Below are 12,894 nucleotides of genomic sequence, written 5' to 3'. Positions count from 1 at the left end.
CATCACAAATACATAGTAAGGATAACATGCAAAGCTGTTGCATAGTTCTCTTTGTTCAGTCATGCAAGAGTGTGCATATGCTTGTACTTCTTTGTTTCTATGTGCAAGCATGCTGGACCATAAAATAAAGGCATAGATTTTATAGATAGTCTAAATCTCAAGAATCTACCTCAGTAAAGGCAAGACTAGTTTAAAAAGGGAAATCCTGGTAATGTGAGGTAAACAACATGAATGAGGAGCCCAATAGAAGAGTAAGGTTGCAGAAAGAATAAGTAGCAGTGAGGATTCTGAAGTGACCTCAGACTCTAGGGACCACACACAGACTGAAACTTTATTGCTCCACTTGCCTCACAGTGATATCTACCTTATCCTCCTGATCTGTTATTCCTGTACATATCCATGCTCATTTGACCACAATTGTTTAATATAGTGCAATAGTGGGTGTGCTGGTGTGCTGGTCCTTATTTCATTTTTCTTTGTGACATTATTTGCTGCTATTATTGAGCATTGGTTTTTGATCTCCTTTTTGGCACATCCAGTGGACATTCTCTAGACATGTTTCTTTGCTTGAGTAAGTAATTAATGTATCTATTTTGGTTGTTATGTAATATTTTACAATGTGACTGTGCTACTTACAATTTTGACTGTCTTTCATATTCTTTATCATTAAATTGCTACTAAGTCAATGATAGAAAAAAATATGTTGAGATTGTTAAATTTAAGCTATGGTTCCTATAAAAGGCAATTCCCACCACCCTCCTTGTTTACCCTACCAAGTTATATTCCATGAAGTCCTCCAGGCTGTGAAAATTCATATATTTAAATGATTTATTTATGATTCATGCATTTATTTTATTGTATTAGGCCTTTCCATTATGGTTTAAAATCCAGAAAAAAGACCCTATAGTTTCTTCATTTTCGTTGATTCAAAATGTGCATTTGTATAGAAAAAAGAATAGAAAAGAAAATTCATAAAATAAAAAAAATAAGGAAAATAAGTGAAAGTCTAGTGGATAAAAATAATTATATTTAATGACATTTAATAAAAATTTATGACTGATTTCAGAAATAATACCTTGAAGAGTGAAATTTTAATCACATCAATATGATTCTCATTAAAGAGTAAAATGGCAAAGATCTGAGAATGAAAATTATAAAAATATACTTCGTGAAAAGCTGAAGGAACAATATTTAATGTTTTTTTTTTTTTTTAAGACCTCATTGTATATGGACATTTACCATATGGCCAGATTATATTTCAGTTTAGTAGAAAAAAGTTGGGTTGTTAAATAAAACCTGGAGTAAATGTCTATCTATCTGGAAGAATATGAAATTGGTCCCCTATATCAGGCATCAACAACAACAACAAAAAAAAATGAAGAGGTATATTCCCTCCAAAATTCCACTGAGCAAGAATTATCAGTAGAGATCATTTGGAATGCTGAAAGTAATAGAAAAATGGGAAAGTAATATATGGGCACACAGTAATAACAAGCAAACAATAATGATATGCAATATATGTAAATTTTGCTGAAACCATGCAGTAGTTTAAGAAAACAAGAAATGTCTTACACTCATCAGCCTGGTAAAAAGAACTGTCATGGTGATTGAGGTTGGAACTTTTCAACTGGCAGCAAAAGCAGTATTCTAGTTTTGCTGGTAGAAACACAAAGGATTACAAGATTGAAAAACAACCTGAAGATATCAATAAATATTACAAATATAGATATTCTTATCCCAGGATTCTCAGTCTCAGCACTGTGAATTTTCTAGGCCAGATCATTCTTTTTTATGTGCTCTGTCCTATGCATTGAAGGATGTTTACAGTATCCAGGGTGTCCACCCACCTCTCTCCAGCATGACAAAAATGTCCCTGGACATTGCTCAGTGTGTCCCCTGAGCAGGCTGAAGGGATTGTCTTTTATAGGAACCATGATTCAAATTTAACAATCTCAACATATTTTTTCTAGCATTGACATAGTAGCAATTTAATGGTAAAGAATATGAAAGACATCAGAAGTATAAGTATCACAGTCACATTGTGAAATATTATGTAACAATCAAAATAGATACATTAATTAATTAATCAAGCAAAGAGACACAGCTTTTTGCTTTTCTCTGGGCTGAGTTGAATTGGCTTCTTTTGTCTCTGACCTTCTAATGCACTGTAACCTGGGTTGTTGGACTCACCTGGATGTTAACTCTGAGAGGTCATTCTCCAACAGGGAGTCTGAATTTTTCCCTGGAGGGTAGATGATGGAGACCGAGGTTCTCTCCCCAGACAAGACAGTAGGAAGGAGTGAAGCTACAGCCCCTCAGCCTGAAATTAGGACTCCAAACAAAAAAGGAAAAGAAAGGTCCCTTCTGGTCCAAGTTTATAAACACCGAGAGGCTATAGAGTGGAGATATTTATTATGTCCTATATCTACTCATTACTCTCTAGTTATTTCAACCTTTAAACACACATTTCCCTTGTGGAAAACTGTTCTGGAAGGAAGGAAATTTTTCTTAATGATCCTCTATTCACAAGAGACCATGGTAGAAGTCATGAGAATCCAATTTTGTTTTCCTTTTTTCACTCCTTCTCCATGAAATTGCCTCCTTTTGAGATTTCTAAATCTCCCAGTTCCTTGTCTCAAGTTTTCTCCATGTGTAAGACTGAAGAACCCATCTGGATTAGGTCTCTTGTATCTTCAAAGCACTGTCTTGTGGTGGGGACTTACCTCCTGAATCTCCAGAAAATTTCCACACTTTCAGCAAGGGGTGTGTGTGTGTGTGTGTGTGTGTGTGTGTAGAGGGGGGATACTGAATTCTTTTGATAATAAAACATGGGCTCTGCATACATTGTCTTCATAACACTTTTTCTGTATCAGTTAGGAATTTCATACTTACATCTCTAGTTTTGAGCTATCATTTAATTCTACATTATAAAATATTTGATGGCTCAGATGGTAAAGAATCAGCCTGCAATATGGGAGACCCTGGTTCTATCTCTGGGTTGGGAAGATCCCCTGGAGAAGGGAATGACAACCCAGTCCAGTATTCTTGCCTGAAAAATTCCATGGGGAGGAGAGCGTCATGGACCACAGTCCATGGAGTCACATAAAGCTGGACACGACTGAGTGACTAACATTTTCACTTTCATAAAATACTTGCTAGTGATCTGAAATATATTGAGATTTTTTTCTTTTTTTACTAAAGCCTTAGCTTTACAGATTTTTTGATTTAATATTTATAAATGTTTTATATATGTTTAATATTTATAAATGTTTTATCTATGAGGACGTACATTAAGAATTCCATTATCAACTGCAGAAAGGAGGCTTGGAGGAGTTTAGTGATCTGGCCAAAGTTAATATCTGAGTATGTGATATGCCTTGACTATAAACATGTCAGGATGCTTCTATCTTTCAAACTCTAGGCTAGTGGTTCTCAACCAGAAAGGATTTTCCCCCTAGGATGTACGATGATGTCTGAAATGATGCTGCTAAATATCTAAAGTCCATGGGAAAGAACCCCCAGAATAGCATCATCCTGCCCCAAATGTCAACAGTAAAAGGTTGAAAAATTTACTCCAGAAAGCTCTTCTTTAACTTCAATCTATTTGGGAGTCAACGACAATCCTACTATAAATGCAGAATCTGATTCAGCAGGTCCTGGTGTGCCCAGAGACTCTGAATATCTAGCAAGCTCCTGGATGATTTTGATGCTGGTGGTCCTGGTCTGTGGATCACTCTTTGAGTAGAAAGACTGTAAGCCTGTAATGCAGTCAGTTGTAGACAGTTTTAGTTCTTCTGCACCAAAAACTGACTTTGCGTATAATTTTGAAGGAATAACTTATTCACTAATTCCAGAGGCTGTGGTAAATTCTGTTGGTTTCTTTTATATAATGGTTCCTGAATGACACAAAATGATACACTTTTGAAAAAGATTTTGTAGTAGGCAGAATAAGGACCTCCAAAATATTTCCACATCTCAGTCCCAGGTAACTTTTTGTCACAAGGGAAGATTCATATTTCAGATTTACCAGGGCTGCTAAACAGTTAATTTAAGATAAAAGTTAGTTGTGATTGAGCTTCTCCCGTGGCTCGGAAGGTAAAAAATCTTTCTGCCAATGCAGGAGATGTGAATTTGATTCCTGGGTCAGGAAGATCCCTGGAGAAGGGAATGGCTACCCACTCAAGTATTCTTGCCTGGAGAATCCCATGGACAGAGCAGCCTGGCAGGCTACAGTCCATGGGGTGGCAAAGAGTAGGACATGACTGAGTGAGGATTTAGGACCCTTAAACACAGGCTACCTGTGGATAATGCCAGGTGTTCAAATGGCATCTCCTGTGTGTAGTGTGTATGCCAGCAGTGTGCAGTTGGACTACAGGGGTGTCTAGGTCTGGCAGAATCTCACCAGCTGTAGGTGGAGGGACAGGAGCATAGGGCAAGTTGACCTGAAGCAGGGTCATGGATGAGCACGTGAGTGCGGCCAACTCTCTGGTTTCAGTGAGGCTCTCAAAGGAGCCTGGACCAGGGGAAGCCTTACCTATATCAGGGCCTAGGAAGATCATGGTGCAGGGCAAGACTTCTGGCTTTAGCAGGGCTTCAGGAGTGCCTGAAGCCAGGTTAAGCCCACTGGTTGCAGCAGGTATGTGGGTATCCATGGGCGAATGAGCCCTCCAAAGGCAGTGTGGCTGTGGGAGACACATGGGTGAGGCAAACTCACTGACCATAGAATGGGCATGGGAGAGTGTTGGGACAAGCTCTCTGGTTTTAGTGTGGCAAAGAAAGTGCAAATTCCAGGAAAACCTGCTGGCCTCACAAGGTGAAGGAAAAACATGAAGATAGGGCATTCCATGGGCACTAGCTAGTAAGGTAGAGGGAGTGCAATAGCGGCACCTGCCAGTGATGAGCTAGCACGATGGATTGAGAGCGCACACATGAGGTGTGCCAGTGCCTCTATTCCCAGAGAATGTTTCAAGCCCCTGCACCTCCAGCAGATGCTTTAATTAACTAATGAATCTCCTTTATACACCTTCTGGGTGCTTTTCAGGTGGTGCTAGTAAAGAACCCGCCTGTCAGTGCAGGAGACATAAGAGATTCGATCCCCAGTTCAGGAAGATCCCTTGGAGGAGGGCATGGCAACCCACTCCAGCATCGTTGCCTGGAGAATTCCATGCACAAAGGAATCTGGCGGGCTACAGTCCATAGGGTAGCAAAGAGTTGGATGCGACTGAAGCCACTTATCATGCATGCAGCAGGTGCTTTTCAAACTGCTGCTTTTGTGCTGGGTCCTGGGATCAGTGAATGTGCAGAAGCTCTTTCAGAGCAGACTTTCCCTTCCCTACCGACTTTAGGGTCTCCTGGACAGCAGCCCCATTTGTGTTTAGATCCATGCACTTTGGCGACTTATCTCTCTGGTGTAGATCCAAAAGGTTCCTGTACATGATATAAGGTACAAACCCATTTTCCTTAGTGAAAATGTGAGATCCTGCCCACTGGTGGGTTACCAACACCAAGAGTGGGATATTTGAAGAGACCACATCTCTGCTTCTTCTGCCATTTTTATGTGACCTTATAAGTCTTTGCTATGGAGGAAATATTCACCTAGGTTTTGGGTTTTTTTCGGAAGAAATTGATCCACATCTATTTGGTGTGTTCATGGGTCGTGGTGAGTTTACAATCTACCTATGCTACCATCTTGAACCACCTCCCCAAAAATTTAATATTAGCCCAATAAGACTCATTTCAAGCTTCTGATATCTAGAACTGTAAGACTATGTACTTGTTTACTTTAAGCAACTAAAGTTGGAGTATTTTATAATAGCAGTAGGAACATAATATAGACTTTTTTTATATGGTAATGTAAGTTTCCATGTTACTTTTTCCATACATCTCACCCTTTGCTCCTCCCACCACATTTCCATAAGTCTATTCTCTATGCCTGTTTCTCCACTGCTGCCCTGTAAATAAATTCTTCAGTGCCATTTTCCTAGATTCTGTATATATGTGTTAGAATATAGTATTTATCTTTCTCTTTCTGACTCACTTAAATCTGCATAATAGGTTCTAGGTTCATCCAACTCATTAGAACGGACTCAAATATGTTCCTTTTTATGCCTGAGTAGTATTCCATTGTGTATATATATAACACAACTTCTTTATCCATTCATCGGTTGATGGACATCTAGATTGCTTCCATGTTCTGGCTATTGTAAATAGTGCTGCAGTGAGCAATGGGAAACATGTGTTTCTTTCAATTTTGGTTTCCTCAGGGTGTATGTCTAGGAGTAGAATTACTGGGTCATATGGTGGTTTTATTCCTGGATTTTTAAGGAATCTCCATACTGTCTTCCATAGTGACTGTATCAATTTACATTCCCACCAACAGTGCAAGAGCATTCCCTTTTCTCTACACCCTCTCCAGCATTTATTGTTTGTAGAATTTTTGATGAGGGCCATTCTGACCAGTGTGAGGTGATTGTTGTTTTGATTTGCATTTTTCTAATAATGAGTGATGTTGAGCATCTTTTCATATGTTTGTTAGCCATCTGAATGTCTTTTTTGGAGAAATGTTTATGTCTTTTTCCCACTTTTTGATTGGGTTTGTTTTTCTGATATTGAGTTGTATGAGCTGCTTGTATATTTTTGAAATTAATCTTTTGTCAGTTGTTTCATTTGCTGTTATTTTCTCCCATTCTGAGGGTTTCCTTTTCACTTTGCTTATAGTTTCCTTTGCTGTGCAAAAGCTTTTAAGTTTAATCCCACTTGTTTACTTTTGTTTTTATTTCTGTTACTCTAAGAGGTGGGCCATAGAGGATCTTGCTTTGATTTATGTCATTGAGTGTTCTGCCTATGTTTTCCTCTAAGGGTTTTATAGTTTCTTGTCTTAAATTTAGGTATTTAATCCATTTTGAGTTTATTTTTGTGTATGGTGTTAGGAATTGTTCTAATTTCATTCTTTTACATATAGTTGTCCAGTTTTTCCAGCACCATTTATTGAAGAGGATGTCTTTGCCCCATTGTGTATTCTTGCCTCCTTTGTCAAAAATAAGGTACGCATAGGTGCCTGGGTTTATCTATGGGCTTTCTATCTTGTTCCATTGGTCTATATTTCTTTTTTTTTTTTATCTTTTTAAAAAATTTTATTTTATTTTTAAACTTTACATAATTGTATTAGTTTTGCCAAATATCAAAATGAATCTGCCACAGGTATGCATGCGTTCCCCACCCTGAACCCTCCTCCCTCCTCCCTCCCCATACCATCCCTCTGGGTCATCCCAGTGCACTAGCCCCAAGCATCCAGTATTGTGCATCGAACCTGGATTGGCAACTCGTTTCTTACATGATATTTTACATGTTTCAATGCCATTCTCCCAAATCTTTCCACCCTCTCCCTCTCCCACAGAGTCCATAAGACTGTTCTATACATCAGTGTCTCTTTTGCTGTCTCGTACACAGGGTTATTGTTACCATCTTTCTAAATTCCATGTATATGCGTTAGTATACTGTATTGGTGTTTTTCCTTCTGGCTTACTTCACTCTGTATAATAGGCTCCAGTTTCATCCACCTCATTAGAACTGATTCAAATGTATTCTTTTTAATGGCTGAGTAATACTCCATTGTGTATATGTACCATAGCTTTCTTATCCATTCATCTCATGATGGACATCTAGGTTGCTTCCATGTCCTGGCTATTATAAACCATGCTGTGATGAACATTGGGGGTACACATGTCTCTTTCCCTTCTGGTTTCCTCAGTGTGTATGCCCAGCAGTGGGATTGCTGGATCATAAGGCAGTTCTATTTCCAGTTTTTTAAGGAATCTCCACACTGTTCTCCATAGTGGCTGTACTAGTTTGCATTCCCACCAAAAGTGTAAGAGGGTTCCCTTTTCTCCACACCCTCTCCAGCATTTATTATTTGTAGACTTTTGGATCGCAGCCATTCTGACTGGCATGAAATGGTACCTCATAGTGGTCTTGATGTGCATTTCTCTGATAATGAGTGATGTTGAGCATCTTTTCATGTGTTTGTTAGCCATCTGTATGTCTTCTTTGGAGAAATGTCTATTTAGTTCCTTGGCCCATTTTTTGATTGGGTCATTTATTTTTCTGGAGTTGAGCTGTAGGAATTGCTTGTATATTTTTGAGATTAGTTATTTGTCAGTTGCTTCATTTGCTATTATTTTCTCCCATTCTGAAGGCTGTCTTTTCACCTTGCTAATAGTTTCCTTTGTTGTGCAGAAGCTTTTAAGTTTAATTAGGTCCCATTTGTTTATTTTTGCTTTTATTTCCAATATTCTGGGAGGTGGGTCATAGAGGATCCTGCTGTGATGTATGTCAGAGAGTGTTTTGCCTATTTTTTGAGCCAATACCACAGTGTCTTGATGACTGTAGCTTTGTAGAATAACCTGAAGTCAGGAAGCTTGATTCCTCCAGCTTCAATCTTATTTCTCATAATATAGACATTTTTTCAATAAAATTTACTTGCTCAAATTAACTTTAAGCCTCTTCATTGGCTTACCTTGGGTAAGGGCATTTTATGTTGAAAATCCACATTAAGTAGAAAAAAATTGAAATCAAATTAAAGGTATTCTGTGCTATTAGTGAATTCTTCATTGCATAAATATTAATTTTGCCTGACTATGATGTCTTCATAACTTTAAGATAGGATAAGTAATCTATTGTGAAAATGAAGTTACCCATTTGATTTTAAATTTTTGTGCTTATATTTCTACATCTTTATGCTTCTTGGTAATTCAGATATTCATTATTTTCATATCTATCCTTTCCAACATTCTGTCAAGTTTCCTATTACCATAAAAGATGGAATCCTAATTGTGTTTTTATGTGTACATGTGTGTTTATGATTGTGCCAGTTTCAAGGAAAACTGTGTGAAACACACTCATATAAACACAAAAATATTTTATTTGCACAAAATATGAACTTCCACACATTTTATTTATTTCTTACAGCATCCGTAAGAAGTTGTATTTAGTTTTCCACATTAACCTGAGAAATAAAGAAATTGAGCCCCAGGGAGCTTAAAGTTTTCACAATTACATGCAAAGCACTTAAATAGATGTGCACTGTATTATTATGTACAAATGGAAATATGCAGCACATTCTCTTAGTATTTTTTATAACTCTTATAATTCATCAAATTGTGTACTTTAAACCTGCAGTTATTGTGTCCCATCTCTCTGCAGTCTCCCTCCCTCCCCCAATCCCACTCCTCTAGGTCATCACAAAGTGCTAGGCTGGACTCCCTACGTTATATAGCAACTTCTCATCAACTATCTATTTTACACACAATAGTGTGTATATGTTGATGCTGTTTTCTTGATTCATCCCACACCCTCCCTCTTGCACTGTGTCCACAAGTCCACTGAAACAAGTCTTTGAGAAGAAATTATTTTTAAGAAATCAAAGTTGTCCCGTGTAAGATAATGGGAAATTTTCAAACATTTCTGATTTAAACTTGGGAAAAACTTTGGGCATGTGTGAATATGGACAAAGGGGAAAATGTCTATATAACATACAGAGTAGAAGCTTAATAAAGTGAATGACAAAATGTGTAGAGGAGTTGAATTCAAAGAAATGGGCATTCAAGTAAATAAATAGAAGGAGAAAGTTCTACTTCAACAATCAAAACAGTGAGGTACCACTTTACACTGACAGAATGGGCATCATTAAAAAGTCTACCAATAAAAAATACTGGAAAAAAATACTGGAGAGGGTGTGGACAAAAGGGAACCCTCCTGCACTGTTGATGGGCATGTAAATTATTGGAGTCACTATGGAAAACAGTATGGAGGGTCCTCAAAACAGTAAAAATAGAATTGGCATATGATCCAGCAATTCTACTTCTAGGCATATATTCAAGGAATAATGTAGTTTGAAAAGATATATGCAACCCAACAGTCATTGCAGCACTATTTACAATAGCCAAGACATGGAATATATATATATATATATATATATATATATATATATATATATATATATTCAATAACCTGTGACAAAACCATGATGCAAAAGAATATGAAAAATAATGTGTGTGTATATGTATGTGTGTATATATATATATATGTGTGTGTGTGTGTCTGTGTGTCTGTGTGTGTGTGTGCGTAAAACAATCACTTTGCTGTACAGTAGAAAAAATGATATTACATTGTAAATCAACTATACTTCACTCAAATAAATTAAAAAACAGGAAGAATAGCACCTTCTGCTTCTGAGGTTTTGAGCCCTACAATCACGAGTATTTCTTCAGCTCCAGGACAATTGGACCTTATATAACTGACATTCCAGTGATTCTTTTCAAAGCCCTCTTTATGTCTTTATTTCTGAGACTATAGATGAAGGGGTTCAGCATGGGTGTGACCACTGTGTACATCACTGAGGCAATTGCACTTGAGTGTGAGCTGTAGGTACCTGTGGAGCTAAGGTACACTCCTAAGATAGTACAATAAAATAAGGAAACAATTGAGAGATGAGGTGCACAGGTAGAAAATGCTTTATACTTCCCATGGGCTGATGACATTCCTCGTATGGAGGAAACTATCTTAGAGTATGAGTAAAGAATACCAGTGAGGGAAGCACCACCCAACATCCCCACTGCAAAATACATCACCATGTTGTTCAGAAATGTGTCCGAGCAGGCAAATTGAACCACTTGATTAATTTCACAGAAAAAATGGGGGATTTCCACATCTGTACAGAAGGACAGCCACAACATCATTAAGCTTTGGCTTAAGAAATTCAGGGCACTCATCACCCAGGACACCAGCACCAGCAGTCCACAGAGCTGGGGATTCATGATGACCATGTAGTGGAGAGGCTGACAGATGGCCATGAAGCAATCTTAGGCCATCACAGTCAGGAGGAAGTTTTCCAGTGCAGCAAAGAATAGGAAGAAGTATATCTGGGTGATGCAGCCTTCATAAGTTATAACTTTGCTCTGTGTCTGTATATTATTCAGCATCTTTGGGATGGTGGTGGAGATGAAACAGATGTCTACAAAGGACAGGTTGGAGAGGAAGAAGTACATGGGGGTGTGAAGATGGGGATCTGAGCTGACAGCCAGGATGATGAGCAGGTTTCCAAACACAGTGGTCAGGTACATGGAGAGGAAAAGCCCAAATATGAGGGGCTGCAGTTCTGGTTCATTTGATAATCCCAGAAGAAGAAATTCTGAAATTTGTGTATCGTTCACTGGTTCCATGTGGTGGAGATGGCTACCAGGAAAAAAAAAAAAGTTAACATGACTAAATTTCTCAAAAATTGTGATTGGAAACCTAATTGAATTCTACAATATATACTTTGCATTAGAAGTCAGTATCCATAATTTGGTATGGAACTTTTCCCTTCAAGGCATGCTCTTGTGCCTTCTTATTGTGCACCCAGCCTTTTGTTCAGGTGGTCAGGTGTTCTACACTTTTAATAAGAAGTTACAGGATGCTTGGGGCTGGTGCACTGGGATGACCCAGAGGGATGATATGGGGAGGGAGGTGGGAGGGGGGTTCAGGGTTGGGAACATGTGTACACCCGTGGTGGATTCATGCTGATGTATGGCAAAACCAATACAATATTGTAAAGTAATTAGCCTCTAATTAAAAATTAAAAAAAAAAGTTACTGTGACACATTTGAGGAATGTCAATTGAGGTCTGACCAATGTCTAGGCAAAAAGTACAGTAGTCTCTACAGTTCTTCAATAATGGAGAAAAAATATAAAGAAAAAAAATCTTACAAATTTTCAGATGGTGACAGATGAAATGAACAAAAAGAAATCAGTTGTAACAAAATGGTTAAAGGTATATTATTTTTTACTCAGTCATTGAGTTAGAGTGGAAAATATTTGATTGGAGACCTCATGGAAAAGAGGGTGGGAGACACGAAGTTATCTGGTTGAAGTGTGTGCTGGTCAGAGTGAAAAGCCAAGGCAAAGGACCTGAAAAGTAGTTGTTTCAGAAAGTCAAGGTTAAAAAGTAAGCCACTGTATCTAGGGGGATGTGCAAGATGGAGAGTGATGCTAGTGTCAGAGAATTTGGAGGAATGAGGTGTCCTTCTGCTACAGCTGAGACTTCAAGTCACAGGGAACTTAGTTCACCATATTTTTACCTGCATTTTATTAATTTTATTTCCAAGAGATCCAGTGATTAGAAATCAATCCCTTCCTCATTATTTTATTTTCTTTTTTTATAATTTATTTTTATATATCGGTTTATATTATAAGGACCTCATACCGAAGATCCTTATACGGGGACTCAGGCTTCCCAAATAGCGCCAGTGGTAAAGAATCCATCTGTCAATGGAGGAGACATAAGAGGCACGGGTTCAATCCCTGGATCAGGAAGATCCCCTGGAGAAGGGAATGGCAACCCACGCCAATATTCTTACCTGGAGAATCCCATAGACAGAGGAGCCTGGCAGGCTACAGCTCATAGGGTCGCAAAGAGTAGGACATGACTGAAGCAGCTTAGTACACGTATGCATACATGGGCTCAGGTATCCCTTTTCTGCCTTGGGAACTGTTCATGCTCCACAACATGCACGCTTGGGCACACACACACACACACACACACACACACACACCCCTACTGGAGTGATGCTACTACCAGTACACTCTCAGCCGCAATAATTAGGAAAACAATGACACAATGCAAGCTGTCAATATTTTGTCCATGTCAATGATTATCTTTCCTGCAAAATTGTAGCAACAGTACCTAAATTCCAGTCGCTAAGTCTCCCATGGACCTGTGAATATGGGTGGGCCTCCTTTTTAACGTGACCATTTTACGTCCAGTATTCAAAGAAAAAAAAAATATCACTTCAAAAAACTGAGAGGGGGAGAAAAGGACATGTAAGGGGGAAAAAGTTCTAATAAATTTAGGTAATC

General features: G+C 38.3%; 1 pseudogene; it reads right to left on the bottom strand.

Moving 5' to 3' along the window:
* Positions 1-10,286: 10,286 nt before the first annotated feature.
* On the bottom strand, positions 10,287-11,252 carry LOC147368353 (olfactory receptor 7A17-like; annotated as a pseudogene).
* Positions 11,253-12,894: the final 1,642 nt, after the last annotated feature.

The sequence above is a fragment of the Bos grunniens genome, chromosome 7 (assembly GCF_055505025.1).
Source record: "Bos grunniens cultivar Pamir isolate PY7600 chromosome 7, Bosgru_T2T1.0, whole genome shotgun sequence".
Taxonomy (NCBI): domain Eukaryota; kingdom Metazoa; phylum Chordata; class Mammalia; order Artiodactyla; family Bovidae; genus Bos; species Bos grunniens.
Note: the sequence above shows the minus strand (reverse complement) of the source record. Positions and strands in the feature narration are given on the sequence as shown.